Source organism: Dermacentor variabilis, chromosome 3, assembly GCF_050947875.1.
Source record: "Dermacentor variabilis isolate Ectoservices chromosome 3, ASM5094787v1, whole genome shotgun sequence".
Taxonomy (NCBI): Eukaryota; Metazoa; Arthropoda; class Arachnida; order Ixodida; family Ixodidae; genus Dermacentor; species Dermacentor variabilis.
In genome coordinates, this window is record NC_134570.1 from 65,287,255 (window position 1) to 65,312,307 (window position 25,053).

At 47.3% G+C, this 25,053-nt stretch overlaps 1 protein-coding gene and 1 pseudogene across 3 annotated transcripts in view; both read right to left on the reverse strand.

Annotated features, from left to right (window-relative positions):
* Positions 1-25,053, reverse strand: part of SK (small conductance calcium-activated potassium channel) — a 526,806-nt gene that overhangs the window by 230,617 nt on the left and 271,136 nt on the right. The gene's annotated exons all lie outside the window — the stretch shown is intronic.
* Positions 9,773-9,951, reverse strand: LOC142576805 (U2 spliceosomal RNA; annotated as a pseudogene).

Consider the following 25,053-nt stretch of genomic DNA (forward strand, 5'->3'; position numbering starts at 1 on the left):
TGGCGCAGCGCGATCAGACCGTATGTGCGCCCCTGTAAGTGGTGTTGAATGGACGGCGCGCACTATTCCTTCAGTTAGGGGCTCCACTGCTCGCTTTTCATTTGACGTCGATAGTACTCACGGAAGCTGCTTTGAGATATCGTGATGACATGCGGCACGTCGTCGGATACAGCGATAGTTCATTTGCAGCCGTTTCTGCGGCAACATCAGGGACGCTATTACCTTACACTATTCCAATCTGTATCAATTCAAATTCTCCCACTACTGCCGCCACAATTAATAAAAATATTTTCGGGGCACCCCAAACTACAAGATCAACTATGGGCCGTCCAGCAAGCCCGCGAGGCGGCGAGGAGACAGGATCTCCGGACCTCCTCGGAGGCAGCCTAGACACAGGCCACAAGTTTGCCGGATTTTCAATAGAGTTGTTACCACCGCCACCTCAACCTCACCTGTCTGTCACGCAACGTCACGAAAACAGCGAAAACTCAACGCGTCAAAGTGACGTGTACGCATTAAAAATTGTTAGGAATGGCCTGCCGAGGTGGCAACATGCAAGTTTTCTCAGCCAACTGCAGCTGCGAGCGTTGCGAGCTTCCCCGAAGAGAACCATGGAAGCCTACCATAATTGCTGCGGTGACTCATTTCGTAGGGACCTCGAGGTGCCGCTTCAACACCCCCTCGGCGCAGTTGTGACTAAACGCGATCGGCGGACCAACTATTGTTACTGAACCCGCCACCGCCGATATGGTCTGTCTGCAGCAAGAAGAGTTTCCCTAACAAAAGGGTGCTTTGCGGTACGTGCGCCCCAGGATTCGTCGCAGTCTGCTGGCACTCGTGGCGACTACAGGAGAAAGGCAGCTCTGGAATTTAGAGGTGCCGGCTGGGGTCAGGCGTGACCACCTGGCTACGGGGACGCAAGACAATGGACAACCGGCGGCGACGCTGCGAGGGTCAGCTCGGGGAACCAACACGCCTTTTAAGACGTAAACCCCGATTTCTGCGAAGCCCGTCTCACCTCGGAGGGGGCAGTGAAACCTGTGCGGAATGTGTGTGTGTAAACCCACTACCCCCTTCTCTCAGAGGTGGGCCGGCCACGAGGACTTTCTACGAATTGATTGGTCGAACGTATCTAGGGAGCACGGAGTATTTATAAGAGGCTGTTTGTCGACTGCTAGGTGTGCTCGTCTGTGCTCGTCAGTGTGCTTGTGAGCTGTGTGCTCGTAAGCTGTGTGCTGTATGCTCGTCTTGCGTGCTCCATTTGGGAACCACGCTAGGCTGTCGATGTATCTCTTGTTTAAAATGTAAATACTGTAAATAAACCCTGTACGCCTAGTTCCTCCCAAGTTCCTCTCTACAACCTTCAACTCTGACAACATGCATAAATATGCCGAACAAAACTGAATTTATTTCTGAATAGCCGCAGGTTGCCCCGTTCCAAAAGGAATAAAAGATGGCTGCCGCCGATCACTCAGGCACTGGCTACCCGGAGAGCATGGGTTTATTTGCGTACAATAAAACTGTTTGCGTGGACGCGCAACGTTTTCGATCACTTTCGGTGCGTTTACGACCTCGCTCTGCCAACTCTTTGCTGAGGATCTGTTTTAGCGGCATTCTTAACCTTCCGTTGCATGCCGCCGCGATTTTCGACCAGACAACTCAAGCTAAGTAACGGAAAGCGGACCAATCGCAGACGCCGGCACCACCCTCTTCCTCCGGTTATCGATTTTCAGTGAACTGGCGAATCCTATCGGCCCTATCGAGCCCGTCTTGCACGGCACTACGCTTTTCTTCTCACGCTTTCGCCATACTCCCCTCCTCCGCATTCCTCCGAGCGCACTCTAAGCTATCGCCGTCGTTCATCCCTCGCTGAGCTGCGCGTTCGCTCCTCCATCCTTCGCTGTGCTCGTTCGCTACGTTACGAGGTACGCGGAGGCCGACGCTAGCCACGAGAACGGGCGCCCGACAGTTGCGCGCTAAAATGCGCTAATATGTCGATCGAATCAGATTTTCTTTTAACAACGAAGCTGTGTATGCCTAGGATCTGGAAAAGAAAAATGTGTCCGAGATGCTTGCAAAAATCAGTCACGGCTGTCGCTCTGAATGTCTTCTTTCTTCGGGCAGGCAAGTGGAGAGGAAGGGACAAGAAGAAGGCGGAGGGGACGAACTATCGATTGCTATCTCGCTCGCTCGCAGGGAAGGGCTGGGAAAGGGCGCGTGGACTTGGGCAAGAACGGTTTGGAATTGAGGGCTACACGGACGTCAACGTGCCAACCACGCGTTACCGGTCGTGTATAAATTTAACCTTTTGCAAGAACGTGTCCAGCATAGCAGTACCACCGATCGCGATGTAGCACAGCGACCACAAAGCTATGATCACTGTGGTAACGATTGAAACAAAATAAAGACGATAACAACCACGAAGTTAAGTGTATGTGTCTTTATTGAATCAATATAGCAGCAATAACCATACAAATCAATATAGCTGTAAATATAGACATCTCAATACAGCTTCGTTGGTTATCCTTCTTCAGAGTGGAAGGGCGCTAATTTTTTTTTTTTTTTGTCAGAATAGCTGGAGACTGCCCAGTCTCGGAAAGAATAAAAGATGGCTGCTAGCCAATCGTTCTGGCACTGGCTACTCGAAGCCGCCGAGTAAGAATAATTTCTCTGTGTATAATTAAAAAAAAATGCGTGGCAGTATGACGTTGTCAAGCCCTTTCGGCACGCATACGACGTTGCTCAGCCAACTCTTCTTCGCCAAGCATTTTAACCGCTGAACGCAGCCGCGGTTTCAGACCAGCCACCTCAAGCTAAGCAAGCAGAAGAGGACCAATCAAAGACGCCATCACCACCCTTTATCCAGTTATCTACTTTCACTGTGCTATCTATAGGACCCACCGATACACTCTCCCCGTCGGCGCTTTCCTCGCGTCTTGTCGGCCAATTAGACAAAAGAAAAAAGTCACACTCTTATAGTAGGTATTGCTCTTTAGATACACTCTATTCGCCCACCTTTCGTGAACTAGTTCCTGCCATTTGAGTGCCAGTTCTTGTTCGTGCTGAACCTGGTGCACGAACTCTGCACTATACCTTTCTGACGAGTGCAGGGAATTCTGTGGACTCGTCCTGCACGACGCTTGCACTTGATGAAATGAATGGCGACGCACGGATCACGGGGGCCATTCCATAAGTGTCCACCTAGTGGACATGTCCATTTCGTATTTCGTCTGCTGCTCAAATTCTGGTCGGCTGGGCTGGGGTACGCCTCGGAAGGAGACCGGAGCCCGCAGCCAATCAGCACTTCAGCAACAGAGGAAATTGACATGCCCACTAGGTGGACACTTACCAAATACCGCTCCAGATGCCGTGATGTTGAACGGGTGAAAAGTGCAGCCCGTCGTGAATTATACTTCCGAAAGTGCACGCGAACCAAATTATTATCTTGCGTTCAAAGTGAGCAAGAGTGACCTCTTACAAACGAGGAGGGCGTTTGATTGGACATTTCAAACAACACTGCGGGTCACCGCCCGGTGTTTGCGCCGGTCTTTATGTAAATTTGACGTCAGGCGATTTAAATAAAATCAGAATGGCCTTGTTTTCCGTTATACGGCCCCAGGGAATGTATCTCCAGCGTATTTTTGGCGTTGCTACGGTGGCTGGCAAAGAGTACGTTCCGCCTTGTTAACTGCAGCGAAGTACTAGTCCCGGTCGAAGTATGTCCGACACGGTTACCAGCATAGTAGACTCAGAGATGATAACTGCGTCGCCGTCGTCTTCCTCTAGATCCCACATCATCATCATCATCATCATCATCAACAACAACAACAACAACGTATTTCATAGCCACTAGTACAGGAGAAAGGCGCATGCAAACTGTGTTCAATTTTTCTAACAGGCAACATCCAATGCAAGGTGGCTATGACTCGATTGCGGCCCCTGAAATAACATCTGGCGCATGCACTTCGCTAAAAAATAGCCTTCGAGAACCGTTTCTGTTGCATCGTGACAGAGGTAACTGGGGGCTAGATTTGGAAACCAGCTATATCGTCGCCCCTCCCCCCGATCTTCTGCCGTACTCGACTTCGTTTTCTTTCCCTTTGGCACCCATTCTTTTACTCCAATAAACCACCGGTTATCTGGATACGCATTACATCGCCTGCACACTTCCATTTCTTCCTTTCATTTGAACCAAATAATCAGTTCCACCCATGTACGCTCTAATCCATACTACCATCTTCGTGTCTCTTAACGTTACGCCTACGAGTCTTCGTTCCATGGCTCGTTCCGTGGTCCTTAGTTTCTTCTCTGGTTTCGCCCTCGATTATCGAAGGGAATCAAATGGAACACACAGGTACCGGGAGACGCAGTTCCGAGAACACGTCGGCATAACGTTAGCGTCGGACGTCGGTACAAGCTGCCGAGATTCGACCATGACCCCCGCGCCTTCAAAGATGTTGTTCGTTATTGCCGCTGCCATAACGGAAGTTCAAGCAGCCTTACTGCTACGGTGCCCTGAATCAAGATCAAAGTTAACAGCAGTGTGTCGGACACTACGTTAACGATGAAAACAAGCGGTTGGGAAAGCAGAAGCCGATATTACAGGGTGTTCGTTGGTTGATGAGGGATTGTGTTCAAATGAAGCGTGGGCATGGCCTTTCTCACAGCGCGCCTTGTTGCTTCTACGGTAAATCACGGCGCGCGGATGCTTTCTGGAGCTTCGCAACAATCGCTATTGGGCAATCATGTGCTGTTTATCTTTTGTCGTTCAAGAAGGAGAAGAAGAAGAGGAAGAAGTAGATGAATAATAAAAAGAAACACGATCTATCACAGAAGCAGCTCTTCTAGCAATCGTTGCGAATTCCCGCGAAATCACATTGGCTACAATGTATACTTTCTATCCGGCAACTCACTCACTCACTCACTCACTCACTCACTCACTCACTCACTCACTCACTCACTCACTCACTCACTCACTCACTCACTCACTCACTCACTCACTCACTCACTCACTCACTCACTCACTCACTCACTCACTCACTCACTCACTCACTCACTCACTCACTCACTCACTCACTCACTCACTCACTCACTCACTCACTCACTCACTCACTCACTCACTCACTCACTCACTCACTCACTCACTCACTCACTCACTCACTCACTCACTCACTCACTCACTCACTCACTCACTCACTCACTCACTCACTCACTCACTCACTCACTCACTCACTCACTCACTCACTCACTCACTCACTCACTCACTCACTCACTCACTCACTCACTCACTCACTCACTCACTCACTCACTCACTCACTCACTCACTCACTCACTCACTCACTCACTCACTCACTCACTCACTGAACAGAGATCGATTGTACCGTGCCACTGCAGGATACGATTCGTGCACGCCTACATGTATACGATGTTCTGTTAAAATATTTCGTGGTCATTGCCAAACACCACATTTAAATGTTCAACGGCTAACCATATTCTAACCGTCCTCAAGACGCCTCAACAAGCGACCCACGGCACTCCTGCGTCAAATGCGAGGGTCTGAGTGTTGACTCCATGTGTGTGACATCGGAGCTCACCACGCAGTACTCGGAGGCTTTTCCAATTAAATGTCGGTAGAACTTAGACGAATGTGGGCAAATTTTGTTGAGGGCCTACGCTGACACGTAGCGTAGGCATGAATACGCCCTTAACGACTATGTTAGAGCTGACGACGTTGCGCGAAGTCTTACTCAACAAAAATGAAGCTCGGAGTTCTTCTTTCGTGCTTGCTTGGTTTCTTTTTGTGCAGATAGCTAGGCGGATTTACTCGTCTTGTAGACTAGTCGAGTCTTATATGCTCTAATATGGCTTGCTGAGCGGCCCTCCAGCTGCAGCCCCATTTCTCTTCAGTGGATGCAAGCACCTCTTAGGAAACTTCTTCGGCATTGATAGCTCGGTTGGATAGAAGGTAAAATAATAATAATGCATGCTTGGCTTTTACGTTGAAGCGCTTGTTCTGTCCGATGTGTCCTGGCCACTCGGCCCCAAAGCACACTGCACATGTCTGAGCGTCTGAAACACACACGCACGCACGCACGCACGCACGCACGCACGCACGCACGCACGCACGCACGCACGCACGCACGCACGCACGCACGCCCGCACACACGCACGCACGCACACACACACACACAAACACACACGTACGCAATGTAGCGATTACACTGTTATTATTCTTATTTTTGCATTTTAACGCTACTTCACATAGTCTTCAAGCTGCTGTGCAAACATTTTTCTGTATTGCCCAACTACGCCGGGCGAGGGTCCCGCATATAAGACGGGTCACGCAACGGGACTCTAGAGGCACCCGCGTCGCCGCTGCCTCCTATTTCTCAAACGCGCCCCTCGCTTTCTATCGGTCCCTGTCTGTCTCCCCTCTCAACGCTATATAACCCGAGCGCATCGGCTGCGCCGCTGCATTGCACAATCTTCCAGTACACGGCACAGTCCGTGCTCAAACCGTCCGTCGCAGTCCGCGACTTGTACACAACGATGCGTGTATAAGTACCTCGCATACAGCAACCAACGGAGTCAGCCATCTCGACCGTGAATGCGAGCCCAGGCGACGCGTTTTGTGTGCCTTCGTTCGGACGGACGGCTGTTATTCGGCGAGAAGCGACGTCGCGGCAGACGCGGACGCGCGCGCGCGCTACAAGCGCTCGCCCCGAGAAGCCCGCGCGAGCACGCGTCGACGGCAAACAAGCGGCGAGAGCGGGAAGCAGTGCGGCGCGCTTCGAGGGAACAAACATTGGCTGCAGCCTTAAAACGCTCCTCGTCGACGTATTATTACGATTATTATTTCATTTTAACCTCACCGTTTGGAGCGATCTCGTTAGAGCCCCAACTCGAGCGGCCAGACGTGATTCTGAACGCGTTTTCGCAGTCTACACATTTTGCTCGATAACTTCCGCCGCGATTCGCGTACGTGTCTTTCTTTTTTTTTTTTTTACTTCAAACACTTTATTCAGATGCCCAGAAAGGTTGCTGCAACCAGGTCACTGCAAATTAATTATCACTTGCAATGATAATTAATCACTTGCAAGTGAGGTCGAACGAATTAATTCAATAATGAAACTAATTACATTGATGAACGTCTTCGTTACAAACTTTACGGCATTGGAAATTTGAAGGAAAGCGCCTTCATAGTCAACTTCCATGTTTAGAGATTTCAAAACAACCGTATAAACAACAACAACAACAACAACAACAACAACAACAACAACAACAACAACAACAACAACAACAACAACAACAACAACAACAACAACTACAACAACAACAACAACAACAATAATAATAATAATAATAATAATAATAATAATAATAATAATAATAATAATAATAATAATCAATCGCAGCAGCAGCCTATTCTTTATGCCCGCTGCAGGACGAAGGCCTCTCCCAGCGATCTCCAGTTAGCCGTGTCGTGCGCTAGCTGATTCCGACTTGCGCCTGTAAATTTCATTGCAGCCGAAATACCGAACACGAAATAATTAGCCTCAAATTATTTGTTGAATTTACTTGATTAGGCGCGCGGCACTGCGAAGGTGCGGCTCGCGGTGCGACCCTCCAGTGACGCAGCAACGCGGGTAAAATCTAGTCGTACGGCTCGATAAAGCGATTCGTATCGCACCCGCTGCTGAAGCGACTATGCATCCAATCGAGAGTCGCGCACAGCGCCAATTGGGAAATCAGAATAAGATCGCGGAATGAGCAAAGTGCGACGGTATAGCATCGTTTTACGCCGACCTGCTGCCTCACAGAAGGCTATGACATATGAAGAGAAGAGCAAACGGGGTTAGCCGTTATCCTATAGTTGACATTAAGAGGAAGGAAACGGAGTTGGGCCGCGTATAGGGCGTATAATCGGCGGTTTACTAGAGTTGTAGAATGAGTGCCAAGAGAAAGGAAGCGTAGTCGGGGACGGACGGGAAGTAGGCGGTGCGACGAAATTAGGAAATACGTGGGAACCAGATGTGCTCAGCTGGTCAGCAATTGGTCAGCTGGTCAGCTATGCAGATAAATGGGTGAATACTTCGTCCTGCGATGCACATAAATAGGCAGATGACGATGCTAATGATGAGATAGGAGGCAAAGAATATCGAATAGAAAATCAAGTAGAAGTTATGCGAAACATGGAAGAAGAAACTGCAGAAAGGAAAAAAAGAAATGCTATAGACAAACGACTACTGCGGTGTCCGCGTAGTCAATTTGACAGAAAGGGAAGGTGTTATCTGCCAAGAAGTACGACAACGTTACGCGGGAAGCTTATATGGGTTCTAGAAAAAAAAAAAGAAAGCTTACAAGATGGCGAAAAACTCGTTCGGGTTGTTGAGGTCGAGCTGGGCACCTATGCCTTTCGGAGACAGTCACTCTGCCGATTGAGATAACCAGTAGGTTAGCTAGTAGCTGTTCAAAGACGAAGGCAAATTGATCGTCAACTCGAAGCTCCGGAAAGTCCGCATTGCGTTTTCTTTGTAATTTGCGAGTCCTTGTTTATGTACATCCCATTGTTTTATTTACACTTCTTACTGTGCAGCAATCAGGCGGCAGAGGTATAAAAAATAAATCCAATGCACAGGTATTCCTGTCAGCCATGGCTTGGTGATAAGGGCTTGCAAAAGCCCCAAATAGATTTCCTTTTATTGTTTAGTTCTAGGAGGGTCGTCCCTCCTAGGTATACACGTATACGGCATGTATATTTTCCCCCAATAGCTAAAGGATCGACATCGTGCCTCATTTAATATTACTTGCACCTGTTTGAGCAAGCCTTCACGGCTCAGAAGACCAATGCCCAAGAAGGGGTTCTCGCGAGGTTCATTAAACGTACGTGGCTCTCGGCAACAAAAACAAACACTCGAGACGACGAAGTTGCTATACTCCAGGCGGTGAACCAGCCTTTTATTTTTCTCTCTCTTTTTTTCTACAATGCTGGCGTCATTTGCAGCGGTTGTGTACGCGAGGACGCCAACGAAGAGTTTCGAGCCAAAAGCATGAAACGACCCCTAAAGCAAGAACTTGCGACTAATTAGGCGAAATGGTGCGCCAGTTTTCGAGCGCCCTCTGCTCAGCTTTCTACGGGAGCAGCAGCTCTCGAGTGCATGCTTGAAGTTCCTACAGGCCTTTTCAGCCACGACAGGTGGTTTGGGCAGCGAGAAAACAAGCCTGGTCGGCTGGCCGGGATGCTTTAGTCGTGTCGGATACGGGAGCACACAACAGAAACTTTCGGATTGCCGTGTATATGTATATTAGCAAAGCTCTCAAAGAAGGCACAGTCGGGGACCTCCAAGTACTGCTCACCGAGAAGCGGGCAGGATAAAGCCGGTGGGTTTTGTTTACTTGTAGTAAGTAGGTTTTCTGGGGCAAAAGTAAGAACATTTTTCTTTGCGCCAAGCGCAAGGCAAAAGCTAAACCCAAATTCAAGGTATTTTAAAAAGTATTGTTTAAGTCATACCCACAGAAGAAGAGGGGCGGGTGGGGGGAGCGGGAGGGGGGGAGGCGGAGACGTTACGGTCTTCACGTTTATGTAGTATTTATGCAGTCTAGAAGGACTTGGTGTGGGGGGGGGGGATTACATTTTTCAAGTTGTATGATTACATTTTTCAAGAGTGCCGAGTGAAGCGGCGCATTTTCTTTTACAGCACAGCTGTATACGGCTAGGTTCTGGAAAAAATTGCGTGCGTCTATCGAGCCGTGTCGATCGAGAATTTCTCTTCATACGCGGGCCGATTCCGAAGAGAGTGCAATACCGGGCCGACCCGCGACGGAGGTGAAGCAGGCTCTGAGCACGCCGTCAGCTTACAAAAATAAGTTTAATATTTTAGGTCCAAATACAACCCGTATCAGATATTAAGTTGATAACACCAGCACTATGATTTGACCCGCCTCGGCCATGTCTACGTTTGCACCGCCCTCTCTTTGTCGGCGTTCCAAGCGATTGCGTATGTTCTTTCCTTTCCTTCCGCTCTCCCGTTGTGGCGGTCCCGTAAGCGCGCTGCAGACTAGGACCGCGAGGCGGAAAGAAATGCAAACCGTCCATGTGGCCCCGATCTCGCAAACTTGGAACGTTTCACCGGAGCAGCGGCCAGGTTTCAGAGGGACTCTGTGGGGAACCAACTGTGTGTGGCCTGTGTCGTGTGTGACCGCTTGTGCTTTTCGATGACCTCCCAACCACCACTGCAGTGCGGGATGTCGACCAACGCATGATTGCCTTGGCTACGGGGAAGCAGTGTGCGCCCTCGGAGTGCAGTGAGGTGCGCGTCTGTTCTACGTGCCGGGATTCGTTAGGAGAAAGTGTCGTGCCGCCTTTTGCAACGATAGAAGGGTATGTGTCATCAACTTCCGAGGCTCAACATCGTGGAGCAGCGACTAGTCGCGCCTCGCCTTCCATTTATGTGCACACGCCGGCTGATGCACGGCAATGGACAGTTCGCCATTAAGGCGCCCACATACACAGTTTTGCTGGTTGTCCACCTTCACAGAGTGGAATGGCACTGAATGTTTCCTCTTAGTGGCAAGTAAAAAAGCACTTTCCAGTTCTCACTCAAGTTCAGGACAAAAGATAAGTAAGTAGATTACAAGTAAAACGTCTCCACATTTATCAAGAGTCGGCTGTCGTTCTTTACGGAAGAGGAAAAAGCCGGTCAGGTGTGTGTAACTAGCTCGAGGTGGGCACGAAACTACTTATAAGCCACGTGATACATCGTGACGCACAAGTAAGGCATTTCACTTCTGGAGCAACTGCAACGAGAGAATCAATTTTGAATGGCTGCCGGTACAGTTATCAGACATCTCGGCGTTAGTACTGTGACTAGAGACAGCGCACGAGCGCGTGTATAGTTACGGAACAGGTACTATTTACCATGACAGTGGCCCCTTTCCTCTCTTAATACGCTTCGCCGCATAACGTTTCTCTAGTGCGGCAAAGCTCACTTAAGCGAACCGTCCAATGTGCGACCCACACCAGAACTTTTCCTCACGCGCACTCCTCAACGCATGCCTCAACTTGAAGCGAACTGAGATAGGCCTACACTGCCTGCACATCGAATGATTTGGATTTAAATGTGCATTAAGCTAGCGCGTAATGGCAATTGCGATGCGGCTGTGCCACATCACGTATCCTGCGCATCACGCGGGATATTTTTAAGTCTTAAAAGAAAGTCTTAAAGAAGTCTTTTTAAGTCTTAAAAGAAAGGAAGTCTTGAGTGGCTCGTTGCAATGGTTCATACCTAAAGAAGGCGGCGTCTAGTCGAGTGGTGCAAAGATATGATCAGCAATGGCTCATGCGCCCGCAAGCAAGCAAGAAATGCAATGGCTCATACCGCCTTAAGGCAGAAACTACAAGCACTAAGCAAAGTGAAGCAAACAGTCCATACATTCATTGAAATCACCCATACAACACGCATAACAGCATACGTTTCACTAAAGGACAAGCTCAAAAGAAGTATCCGAACCATCAATAAAGCACTGCATACCCCCCTCTGAAGTACGCCACGGCCGAGTATGCTCGTCAAGCGAGAAACGGTATGCAACGTTCGACTGCGAGTGTTGCTTTGCCCTGCTGAGAGGATGCAACGTAAAGTCGAAGAGAAACGTCGTTGGCGCGAGTCGGAGCCCGCTATACGAGCGCCCGAAGCCGCAGCTAAGCGTCGAAAACGAGCCGAAGACGCCGAACTGCGAAAGAGGCAACGCGACGATGCGAGACGGCAACGTAGAGAGTAGGCCGATGCTCTCAGACAATGGCTCGCCATATGTTTACTTCACACTGCGGTTCGTTATGTCTTGCAGGAAGTCTGACCGCTTCGATCGTATAAATTAATGCATTACCAAGTGTGCAGCAGGCTTTCTCCTTCACGTGTTACAGGAGTGCAACATGCAGTTGTACTTTTCTTTCTTTCTTTCTTTCGCGGTGGGGCTGGGGCAGGCTTTCGGTAGATTTGCGCTGCCCTTGCACACGATCAAACTGGATCATAGGTCATAACTGAATGTGGTGACTTCGAGCCGAAATTTGTGCTGTTTCCATTTGTCATCATATTCAAAGTGCCTTCGTGGTTTCTACTATCGTACCTCTGTCTATACGAAATGATATTTCTTTATTGACACGATTATACAACGCGCTATTGGCATCAGCAAAAGGTGCCGCTAATAGGTCACATGGAAAAAAATGAAACCGTACCGTCGAGGTTTACGTCTGCGACACGGCTGCAAGAGGTGAACAAGCGAAGCACTGAAAATACTAGAGAGGGCGTATATTAAAAAAAAATTCCAACAAATTGCAACACAAGCCTCTGATTGGACGCCAGCTAAGGCTTTTCGCTTATGCCTATTTCATAAAATATTTCGTCATCACATCCTTAGCAGTGAGCTCATTCTAGCACCTACTTATCTGTCATCTCGAGTTGATCACCGTCATAAAGAGGCACTTTCTGTCACACAAACATGTTCTTGTTATCATTTATTCCGCATACAAGGAACGACTGGAACCACCTTCCTGATGATATCGCGTCAATCGAAGACAGCGCACTTTTCCGCTGAAACTTGTTTGCTTCTTTTTTTTTTTCAACTGTGACCATGCACGTGGCCACATGCGCTGTATTTGCGCAAGCTCTGTCACGACGTATTGTCCTTTCGTCCAGTTCAGATGTCGCTATAGGTTTATATAATTTGAATGTCATAGTATCCTTGTTATTTGATTTCATAGTGATTACGTCCACTGCACATATTATATATTCACTTGCATTATATAACCATGTAGTAATCGTTGTTATTGTTTTTCTCGCGTACCCCACTCCCCTCTATAATGCCTTGGCTCTTGAGGATGTGTGAAATAAATAAATAAATAAATAAATAAATAAATAAATAAATAAATAACACACGCGTTAATTGTCACACGGGTGCCTAAACACGCGGGTGCCTAAACAGACTATTACTGCAATAAGTGCAAAAAGAAAAGGAAAGGAGAGCACCGGTTCCCACATACATCATCTACAGCGTTAATTCATGCCGGAAGTTAGGGTATTCATTCAATTCGAACTCCCCGTGAAAGCAAGAACCTGCCGAAATCGCTGGACACCTCCCCGAGTGTGTCATCATCGGCAACGATCGCGCTGCCCAGGCTGCTCGATCGCCACGGGGAGGAAATACAGTGTAGCTATCCCGCCTTCATCGGTGAACGCTTCGAGGCAACTTCGCCTTCTTGCGCGTGCGATCTCATTAGCCAAGTGGAGTGTTGAACTTAACGCGCACAGGATTATGTTCCTCCAGCGCTTTGTTGACCCTCCCGCCTCCATTCGGTATCCTTTGAACCTTGCCCACTCTGTTTTTCTCTCTCTCGGAAGTGGGGGAACTGCCCTGTCTCCCTGTTTCATCCTTCACTGGGAGTAACCTTCACGAGCTCCTACGCCATCGTCACAATATTTGAGAGTGCTGCCTGCTATGCCGGTAGTTGCGATGACACGAGTTGATATCGCCACTGACCATATTCTGTGCTGCTTTGCATTCAGTTCGTTGAGATTTCGATGCACAAGTGCCGGCTTGTGATAGTGTTGTTGTTTGAAAGCGGAGCTGTATATGGCTAGGGAACCATAGAATTTCATACCCCCGTAAGCACTCATACCCCTGTGAGCAAACAAAAAAATGCCATGGCTCATAGCCCCGTAAGGCAGAGGCTACGAGCACTCAGCAAAGTAAAGTGAACAGCGCTCACATTATTTCTAATCACGCCTACAACATAGAGAACAACATGTCGAGAACTGCCATCATCAATGGCACATACAACCATAAGCAGTGGCTAATATCCCCATAAGCAAGCAAAAAATACAATGGCTCATAGCCCCTTAAGGTTCACGGCTACTCATTTTGCTTGGGTTAGTTGTGATAACACTACCCCTGTGGTCATTATTGGTGATATAAATGTGGATGTGTCGGGAGTGAAAAGAGAGTGGTTTACGCGTTTCGTGTTGCAGACATGTCGCTTGCGATGCCACACCGATCCGGTCCAACCGACCACCCCGCGGCGTACGTGCATCAATTTAACGTTATCAAAGAATGTGTTTGCAGTTGCGAGTATGCCGATCAATGTTTATCATAGCGACCACAAAGGCACTGTGACCGTTGTTACTAAGTGACAATGAGTCATGCCAATGAAATGTTTATCACAAGTTTTCTTACCACGACGTTTACAGCTCCGCTGCTCCTCCATCTTCGCTGGGCGGAATAGCGTTGAATCTTTTTTTTTCTCAGAAGTGAACTAGAGTAGCTGAAAGCGTTTCTTCGAACTTTCCTGCCTAGTACCTCCAATTAAAGCTTCCTATCTGCGCACGCACGATACCTACCTAACGCAGCGTAGATAACAGACGGGCTACACGAGATTATCAGAAATCAGACATCCGCGTTCGACGGTTCACAAGGTGTTGAAAGCGCCTGTACGTTCAAAAGATGGTTTCCCTATACGCCCACACAGGAGTGGGGGGGGGGGGCGCAGCATATAGTACACCCAACATACTCTGTAACTGCACAGTCAATCAACTCGATGCACATTCAATTTCGTCTTTACGACGTGAGCTTAACGCCATCACACATAGTTCAGGAGCGACTGACCGACCTAACATAGCCCACCAGAGCCGCGTTAGCACCTTTGAGCTTAGCACACCGGAGGAGACAGAGCACGACCTGAAACAAGAATAGTCCCTAACAACGTACATCCCTCTCCTCCTTCTTCTATGCGTCCTCACCATCACCCCAACACCTAATGGAGCCGGACAGGGGTCCGAAACTCATTTTTTTTGTATTCTTTCCTTTTGGATAAGTTGATCTGTTTCAGTGCTTTTGAACACCCGGTGTCGTTCGTTGCGTTCGAACGTGCTCGCTTCCACACCTACCCCTTACCTTTCCTCACGCCTTTCTGTATACCTTGCTCTCTTCCAATACAGGGTAACCGAACCTACGCGTTTATTGATGACATTGACGACGAGTCCTAAAAAAATAAAGAAAAAAAAGTATGGCTCAAGCTTCCGAAGGGGATTGGCTGGCTAGCCTCCATAACATTTTTTTGTCTTTCAATCTCTCTCTCTCTCTCTCTCTCTCCGCTATGCACTAAGCAATAGACGCGAGCGCTTTCGATTGAAATACAGAAGAAAAGCGAGGCATGTTTGCGAATACTGTTTCAGATTTAAAAATAATGGTTGGCTGTGTTTACGAAGATGCTGGCACCTGTTGGCGGCGCGAGCTACTATTCTTCTATTAGATTAAAACTGTACTCAAGGCCCTGTAAACGCTACAAGCGAAAGCGAAAGAAAAAAGTGCATTGGCTGGCGAACATGGTCAAATCCAGAAATTTTGAACATTGCCCCTTAGCCATTTGTTGAACTTCACCGCAGTGCACTAGCCTAACGCTATGGGCAGTATATTCATAAATTATACTTTGAAAGATCAGCCGAATTTTACTTGCTTTTATGTAACAATGTCGAAAAGTTAGTCCGTTCTATAATAACGTATTCATTTGCTGCACTTAGGCGAAAATTCTGTGCTGCGTTATATCAGTGTTCTACGCCTGATCAACACGCTGCTATAACGCAGCAGCGAATTTATGACTAACAGCCGTAAATGCGTATCTTACGCAAAGAGAGCACTGTCTCGACGTTACTAGCTGAAATTTGTTTAAATTTGACTGTGTCTTTATTATATTGTTCTTTTTTTTAAATCTGTCCTTTCAGTTACGCTCCCGCATCACGGTGAAGTACAACAAATGGCCGAAGGGGCAAAGACCAAAATTCCTGGACTGCAACAAGAACCACGAAAACGTGGAAAAAATAATACGTGCGACTTCAGAAAGAAAGACAACAAGCACCTCCATAAATATGAAATGTTTAAGAGTAAAAGTGCAACGATCAGACTTAGTAACTTTTAGATGTTCCTGATTCCTCTTGAAACTGCACTTAGATACGCTTTTCTATGAAGACAGTAATTTATTAGGTCTAAACCGGGAAGTCACAGGGCCGAAATCTGGAAGATAACGCGGAAAATCTAAACGAATCTAAGGGCCACGAACCAAGCGATTGAAACAAAAACAGTAGGCACAACATCGTAAAATAGAACGATGACAGTATCGATTAGGGATGAAAAGTGGATAGGTCATTTTTTAGTTGAGATCAAGGAGTGGAGCTGGGGAGAGGTCATGTAGTGCGCAAAGCGAACAAGTAGTGTTCTATTAGGGCAAGAGAATTGGTTCGAAGGGAAGATAAAAGACCATCATGGGCGGAAGAGAAGTAGGCGCCGTGATAAGATTAAAAAAAAAAAATTGGGAGCGTACAGTGAGTTCGCTCAGAGCAGTACCGAGACAGTCGTAGATGCATGGAAGGGTTCTTGTTATGCATTGTCATTAAATGATAATAATATTAATGATAATAAAAGAAGAAGCATCTAGGATTGCTGCTAGCGTCTTCAAAAGCAAAATAAGGACGAGAAGCTATATGTGGGGATGTAGTAGGGCACGCGCGTTTTGTTTGTCAAAAGCGACAGATGCGCTTTTGCTTTCGTAACGCTTTTGTGACGCTTTTGTTAAAGAAGTGACGTCTTCCATCATTCTTCGCACGTGCGGATGGCTACACTTCTCGTTCATATACAGGGAGGTGTAGCCTTCCCGACAATAGCAGCCAAGAGGGATCATTAGCATCACGAAATACAGGAACGAAGCTACGGATGGCGTAAATTTGACAGGAAATGCATATGACATTTACCTTGCGGCTTGTTTTGCAAGCGTCAGCATAAAAAAGAAAGGAAAGCTCGCTGCCGATCAAAGAATAGCATAGGAAAATAATAATAAAAGAAACTTCGGAAAGAAAAACAACTCGAAGCCATTGGATACACTGGAGATCGAGGAACGATTCCTGTCAAACGAAATGGGAAATCGGACCAGTCAATACGTATTACCGATAAAGAGCCAAGACTTGGTGAAACCTAGCAGCCGTTTAGAGATAGGCAGCAAGTCACAAGAGAAGTAGTCGACATGGCGACGCCTGTGTAAGCCATGCGTGGACAGCCTTCTTAAGGTACCGCGTTCACTTCTACATTGGCATCTGTCAATTATTCAATTTTCGTTAGTAGTAACCTTCTTCTGTGGGAGAGAATAAAATCTCAGGATTGCTGGACTAAGTAGAACGAACGAACGAACGAACGAACGAACACACACACACACACACACACACACACACACACACACACACACACACACACACACACACACACACACACACACACACACACACACACACACACACACACACACACACACACACACACACACACACACACACACACACACACACACACACACACAAATTGGCGAATATCACAGACGAATGAAAAGCTGCGTTAATTTTGTCCCCGGTATATAAAAAAGGATAACGGCGATAAATTTCCACCACGTTTGGCTTGCACAGCGGTAGACCTGAGCAGGAGTAGGACTGCTCAACAGTGGCGGAATTCGAAATGCTTTCCGTCCTAAAGGGCTCTTTGACATTGAGCGGCCACCTTCGTAAACAATATATCTAACATCAAGCTTGGTTGAAGTTTTTCCTTACGAATAATTCTAGCGTAACAGCTTTTCGTTAGTACGGGGTCAGATTCTACGAAGCGTCCAAAAATTTTGTGACGTGAAATCGTTTGTGCTACTAAATTTTCTTGGTTCTCGCTTGAATGTACGCGTGTTATCATTGTGCTGCTCAACTTTTTCTTGTGTTTTCCTTTGCTTTATTTTGCGTGAAGAGTGTTCGGGCCAAAAATAAAGCAAATAATTTGCGGACGTTCATAGATGGCCGGAACAAGGCAGCAGGTAAAGAGGGATTAGCCGGTATTTCTACCAAATGAACAACTCGTGAACAACTGAACACACCGGCAGGCCCAACACCAGCTTGACACGTGAAATTCACAAGAGAACGCTTCATGTATTTAGACATGGCGATATCCATAAATATACAACAGACCCTATAATACTGGCACCTAAAAAAATAAAAAAAATAACAACTCTAGCTCGAATTCGCCAAAAGAATATAGTAAGAAAGGAAAGAAAACGAACACGCTCAGAAATAAAAGGTCAGCGCTTATGTCCTGGATTGCTGAGCAGGCTGTCATACAATTTGTAACAATGTGAGAGATACGAATAAAAAACAACTAGAAAAGATGGTTTGTTGACCTGTTCGTTGTTTGGCGGGAATAAGGCCAATGGCTTTTCCCATCATCACAAGTAATGTGCATTTGAAGAATTTTTCCTGTGCATGTGTATCGATCTTGCCGAGGAGATGGAATAACAGTCGATTTAATGAAAGATGGAGGAGACGTAATGCTTGGAAAACTGGCGGCTATTTATACGAAGTGTGTATCGACGGCAAAGGTCCCAGAAATCTGGAAGAATGCGAACATTATACTAATCCACAGAAATGTAGACCTTAAAGAATTGAAAAATTATAGGCCCATTCCCAGTATTATATAAAATATTTACCAAAATAATCTCCAATAGAATAACGGCAACACTGGACTTCAGTCAACCAACGGAACAGGCTGGCTTCAGGAATGGATACTGTACAATGGATCACATCGATGTCATTAATCAGGTTATAGAGAAATCCGCAGAGTACAATAAGCCTATGTATATGGCTCTCATAAATTACGAAATGCATTTGGTTCAGTAGAGATGCCAGCAGTCATAGAGGCATTACGTAATCAAGGAGTACAGAACGCTTAAGTAAATACCTTGGAAAATATATAAAGAGGTTCCACAGCTACCTTAATTCTACACAAAAAAAGCAGGAAGATACCTATAAAGAAAGGGGTCAGACAAGGAGACACAATCTCTCCAATGCTATTCACTGCGTGCTTGGAAGAAGTATTCAAGCTATTAAACTGGGTAGGCTTAGGAGTAACGATCGACGGTGAATATCTCAACAACCTTCGGTTTGCCAATGACATTGTTCTATTCAGCAACAATGCAGACGAGCTACAGGAAATGATTGAGGACCTTAACAGAGAGAGTGTAAGAGTGGGGTTTAAGATTAATATTCAGAAGACAAAGATAATGAGGAATAGCCGGGCAAGGGAACAAGAGTTCAACAACGCCAGTCAGCCTCTATAGTCTGTGAAGGAGCACTTTTACCTAGGCCAATTAATCACAGGTAACCCTGATCATGACAAGGAAATTCACAGAAGAATAAAAATGGTTGGATCGCATGCGGCAGACATTGTCCGCTCCTGACTGGAAGCTTTCTATTATCATTGAAAATGAAGGTGTATAATCAGTGCATTTTACCGGTGCTGACATATGGCGCAGAGACTTGGAGACTGACAAAGAAGCTTGAGAACAACTTGAGGACCGCGCAAAGAGCGATGGAACGAATATTGCTAGGCATAACTTTAAGAGACGGAAAGAGAGCGGTTTGGATCAGATAACAAACGGGTATAGACAATATTCTAATTGACATTAAGAGAAAAAAAACGGAGCTGGGCAGGTGATGTAATGCGCCGGTTAAATAACCGTTGAACCATTACGGTTACAGAACGGGTACCAAGAGAAGAGAAACGCAGTCGAGAACGGCAGAAGACTAGGTGGAGCGGAGAAATTCGCGGGCGCTAGTTGGAATCGGTTGGCGCAGGACAGGGGCAATTGGAGATCGCAGGGAGAGGCCATTGTCCTGCAGTGGACATAGAGCAGGCTGATGATGATTATGATTACTATGGCGATAATGATGATGACTATAGCTACGGCTCTCCAGGGTCATAAATACCCTCGCTATTTATTACCCAATTATCAATGAAATCTTAGAATTGAGGTGCATTAGCGCAAGCTCTTGGGCCAGTCGGTGCATGATGAATTTGAAGAAGGGGGTACGAGCCAAACACGAAGGACGCGTACCCAAGGAAAAGGCGTCAGACATAGACGGACGGTGGACTTTAAACTGTACTTTACTTAGATTCACATTGTCCCACATAACCTCCGACGCATGCGCATATTCAACTCCCCTCAAGACATGTGCATAGATAACACCCCGAAAAGTATCCTGCCGCACGAAACTGCTGACGCATGTGCAGCTTCTACTCCTTCCAAGACCCATGCATCGATGTCAGTTTTTTTACCACGTTTAACCTGCCCGACACCCGCCGTGGTTGCTCAGTGGCTATGGTGTTGGGCTGCTGAGCACGAGGTCGCGGGATCGAATCCGGGGCACGGCGGCCGCATTTCGATGGAGGCGAAATGCGAAAACACCCGTCTACTTAGATTTAGGTGCACGTTAAAGAAACCCAGGTGGTCGAAATTTCCGGAGTCCTCCACTACGGCGTGCCGCATAATCAGAAAGTGGTTTTGGCACGTAAAACCCCATAATTAAAAAAAAACTGCCCAATAGGTAAGCACATTCCTTGTTGGTGAAACACAAAGACGTATCACTGACACAGCTTTCTTCCGGATTTCCGATGTGAAAGGCTTCCAAGATTTCCCGCTCGTGTCTAGTCTTTCCCCTCCCTAAAATGTTCACACGACCAAACATTGGCACCCTTCTTTCGCACTTCTTGCAGCCACGGCAATGAACTGCCAAATTGCTTATCTCGTACCCGCTTAAGCATGTGTTATGTTCTTGCAAGCGCTTATTAACACGCCTACCTGTGTGGCCTATATCGACTTTACCACAAGCGAATAGAATGCCGTAAACAACACCACTCTTGCACTAGATGAAGGGTTTCACGTGTTTAATTTAAGGGCTCCTCTTTTTGTTCCCTCTTTTCCAATCCTCACACACAGGCTAGCCAGTTTGCAGGATGCGAAAAATACAAGGTTTACACTTTGCCTTCCGGCCATCTTCTTAATGTTGTGGGAGATCTAGTGGAGCTCGACGGAATTTACCAACGCTCGCCTCCACAACTTGGATCCGAATCTACGGCTACGTCTTCCGCCAGGACAATGTAGAGCTTAGGAGACACTTCTGTGCCGCTTGTGGCTTGGCGTGGCCTTCAAGAGTGCTTACTCATTTCGGATCAGAATGGCCAACAGCCCTACATGCGATAACTGTGGGTGCGAGGAAACAATTGCCCACTTTCTCTGTGAGTGTCCCAGCTTCAGTGCGACCAGGAAAGAACTTTCAAGAGTGTTAGATAATCTTGACAAACGCCCTTTGTCGGAGGAAAGGGTCCTGGGACACTGGTCGAAACCGTCCTCAGCGCAAAAGGCTTTGAAAGCGTTGTTGCGCTCCTTGCGGAGAACCGGCCTTAGAGACGGAGCCGTATTTTCCTGTTCTTTTTCCGCTGTCTTTTTCCCTCTTCTTTCCTCTTCTTTTTTTGTAATACCTCTTTTCTACTATCTTTTGTTCCGCTATTATTTCCCTTACTCCCTTTTCCCAGCACAGGATAGGCAGCCGGTCTCGGGAACTGGCTAACCTCCCTGCCTTTCCGTCTATTCCTGCTTCCTTCCTTATGACTGTATGGCATTACTTCTATTTACTTCCTCCGCCCTGTTGTCGGCGACTTCTGGCCTGGAAGACCCTTCACTTTCCGTAATCCGGCTTCAGCAACATCCCTAATGACCGAGAGAGGGAAAGTTGCTGCGAGCAACCTCTCAAGCTGCAGTTTCAGACTACACGTCATGCGGTGGCAGTGGCATGGCGTTTTTTTTTGAGTTGCTGTCCTGTTATATACAGGCTACTCTAGTCGAGTTTAAGGGTCGCGTATTTTTACAAAACAAGGAGATTTGTACTGGGTCTAACGTTGGGCCCAGTGCTACGCAGTATTGTCCTGGCAAATTCTTAAATTATATTTGCTTACAGCACGCAGTAATAACAAGCCCGAAGAAGATAGACGAAACACAAGTGCTGACAACCTCATCTTCACATTCTTGAGGAAAGATCATCTGGTCCACGTCTTTCCAGATATTGACGACCTTTTCTATCTCTTTAGGACTTTCACCAGGGGACATAGTAGATAGTTAGGACAGGGTATTTTTATCTGTTTTTAAGGAATGCTCTCGCGGTGTGAATTTTACCTGAGAACTGCTGGATAACAAACACATTCGCTTCCTCGACTTACAGCTAACCTTTCACGACAATGAACATGTCTGCTGGATGTTTTCACCCCGGTCTAAAGAAGCACTCATGCCGTGTGATTCTAAGCAGTCTAAACTGGTCAAGAGGGGTTTAGCGGTTGGACGTCTTCTGGACGCAGTGCAGAAGAGCTACTGCCACCTCATGGCGCGTAGCCTGAAACAGCTGGTTGAGTTTCCCTCTCTCGGCCATTAGGGCTGTTGCTGAAGCCGGATTGCGAAAAGCGAACGGTCTTGCACGGCCGAAGTTGCCGACACCAGAATTAAGAAGGAGCTAGAAGTAATGCCATACATTCATAACATCTCCCACAACATTGAGAAGGTCGCTGAAAGCCAAGGTGTAAGCGTTGTATTTTTCGCATCTTGCAAACGACCTAGTCTTAAGTTAAGTTATGGGGTTTAACGTGCCAAAACCACTTTCTGATTATGAGGCACGCCGTAGTGGAGGACTCCGGAAATTTCGACCACCTGGGGTTTTTTAATGTGCACCTAAATCTAAGTACACGGGTGTTTTCACATTTCGCCTTCCATCGAAATGCGGCCGCCGAGGCCGGGATTCGATCCCGCGACCTCGTGCTCAGCAGCCCAACACCATAGCCACTGAGCAACCACGGCGGGTAAACGACCTAGTCTGTGCGCAAGGATTGGAAACGAGGGGAGAAAAAGAGGGGCCTCTAAAATGAAACACGTGACACTCTTCATACAGTGCAAGACTGGTGTTGTTTACCTCATTCCGTTGGCTTGTGGTAAAGTCTCTATAGGCCAGACAGGTAGTTCTGTTAACAAGCGCTTGCAAGAACATTACGCATCCTTAAGCGGGGACGAGACATTGCCGCGTCTCCAATAAGTGCAAAAGAAGAGTGTCAATGTTTGGTCGTGTGAACATTTTAGTTAAGGAAAAGACTAGACACGAGCGGGAAATGTTAGAAGCCTTTCACATTGGAAATCAGAAAGAAAATTGTGCCTGTGATACGTCTTTGTGTTTAACCAACAAGGAATGTGCTTGCCTATCGGGCAGGTAAAAGGTGATAAAAAAAAACGGACATTGACGCACGGGTCTCGGAAGCAGTAAAAGGTGCGCATGCGTCGGTTGTTTCGTGCGGCAGTGTACTTTTCGAGGTGTTAGTAACGCACACGTTTTGGGAGGACTTGAAGATGCGCACGCGTAGAAGGTTATGTGGGCCAATGTGAATTCCAATAAAGTACAGTTGAAATTCCACCGTCCGTCTGTGTCTAACGCGTTTTCCTTGTGTACGCATCCCTTTGTGTTTCGCTGGTACCCACTTCTTCAAGTTCATTATCTTAGACATGCGCATCAAGCAATCGCCACTCGGGAGTGAGCGACAGAGGCTTAAGAGCGTTATCCGAGAGCACAAATGAATGCGCATATGCACACGCACACGCACATACACACACATCCATATGCACACGTTTACAAACACAAGAACAAACACTAGGACGCGCGAGCATTCGACCACGCCTTACAGACAGGAACACAAGTTCATCTGTTTCAGCTGCGCTACCGTTCAGTTGCGCGAGCTGCTGTGATCGCTGCGTCATCGGCAAATAGCTCTGTAAGCACGGACCGTGTGGGGTGCGTAAAATTTTATTTTCTTTTCCCATTTTTCAATCCCTTCCTCGTTTTTCATCTTCTGTACAATAGTCAACCAGAGGATGATCACCCACTATGGTCTTACACTCTCCCTTCAGGCGTATGCACGACGCCTCGTCCGCAGCCACGTCCTTGAAAGCTGATTTCGCCGCAGTGCGCGCCTCTCGTTTCGTGTAGCCTTCCGTCTTCAGTAACAGCGCGTCAGACCAGAGCATTATTGACTGAATATTTTTTCAGCTTGGTAAAGACCTCCACCATTTACTTTATTTAATGTTTTGTTTATTTCCTATTTCTTTGCTTCCGATCTTCTTCTCCTCTTTTCATTCCCTCCTCCCGACAGAGTAGGCAGGCGCTGTTCCCCTCTCAGTGGCAGTTGTCAGTTTGCTTTCTCCCTGTTTCCTTTGTGTGTTTGTATGTTTCCATATCTAATAATAATAATAATAATAATAATAATAATAATAATAATAATAATAATAATAATAATAATAATAATAATAATAATAATAATAATTAACCGAGGCGCTGAGTCAATTGCATTATAGACTCCCGTTACGGAGATTCCGCCAGCCAGCACGTACGTCGACGTCACAGATAAGAGAGCTTATGATAGCAAAAACAGCAGGGCGGCCTGAAACAGTGGTAAGCACAGTATGTGACCCCAGATTCATCGATTGAAACTATCGGAAATTGCCCGCTAGGGGCCATATCACATCCGGGGAATTCTATCACCGTGCCGGAACAGCTACGTTCTACGACGCGGTCGCAAGGCACGGTGGCTCGGCGCGGTGTCGAGTTAAAGAAATCAAAAAGAAAGAGAGAAAACAGGCGCAAAGGGTGCAAATATCTTGTCACCGTCCTTGAACTGTCATCTCTCCGTCAATACTAATCGCGTTGCCTCAGGAACGCGAGACGACGCCCGCCTCGATCCGCCGACTCGCGGCGCTGAAAGCTCCGTCCGTGACAGCGCACTGCGTGTCCGGGCTTACGGCCATTCGCCAACCGACCGCGCTACAGACTTAAGTCGATGCCGCGAGACCGTCAAGCCGTCCGGCTCAATAAGACCTTGGGCGCTGCAAGAGCGCCCACCGGCGCCGTGCCGCAAAATCTCGACGCACGCGTTCAATGCGCAACCCTGCCCTAACAGCACAGCCACACACGACCGGTCCGTACGGGTGCTGGTCTCCTTCGTGCTTCGCGCCAGACACACACGCACGCACACAAGCACGCACTCGCGTCAAGCTGGCTTTCCGAGTCGTGGCCGCTCGCCTGTGTTGACCGAGAGCATCGATTCGCATTGAGCGCGCGCGCC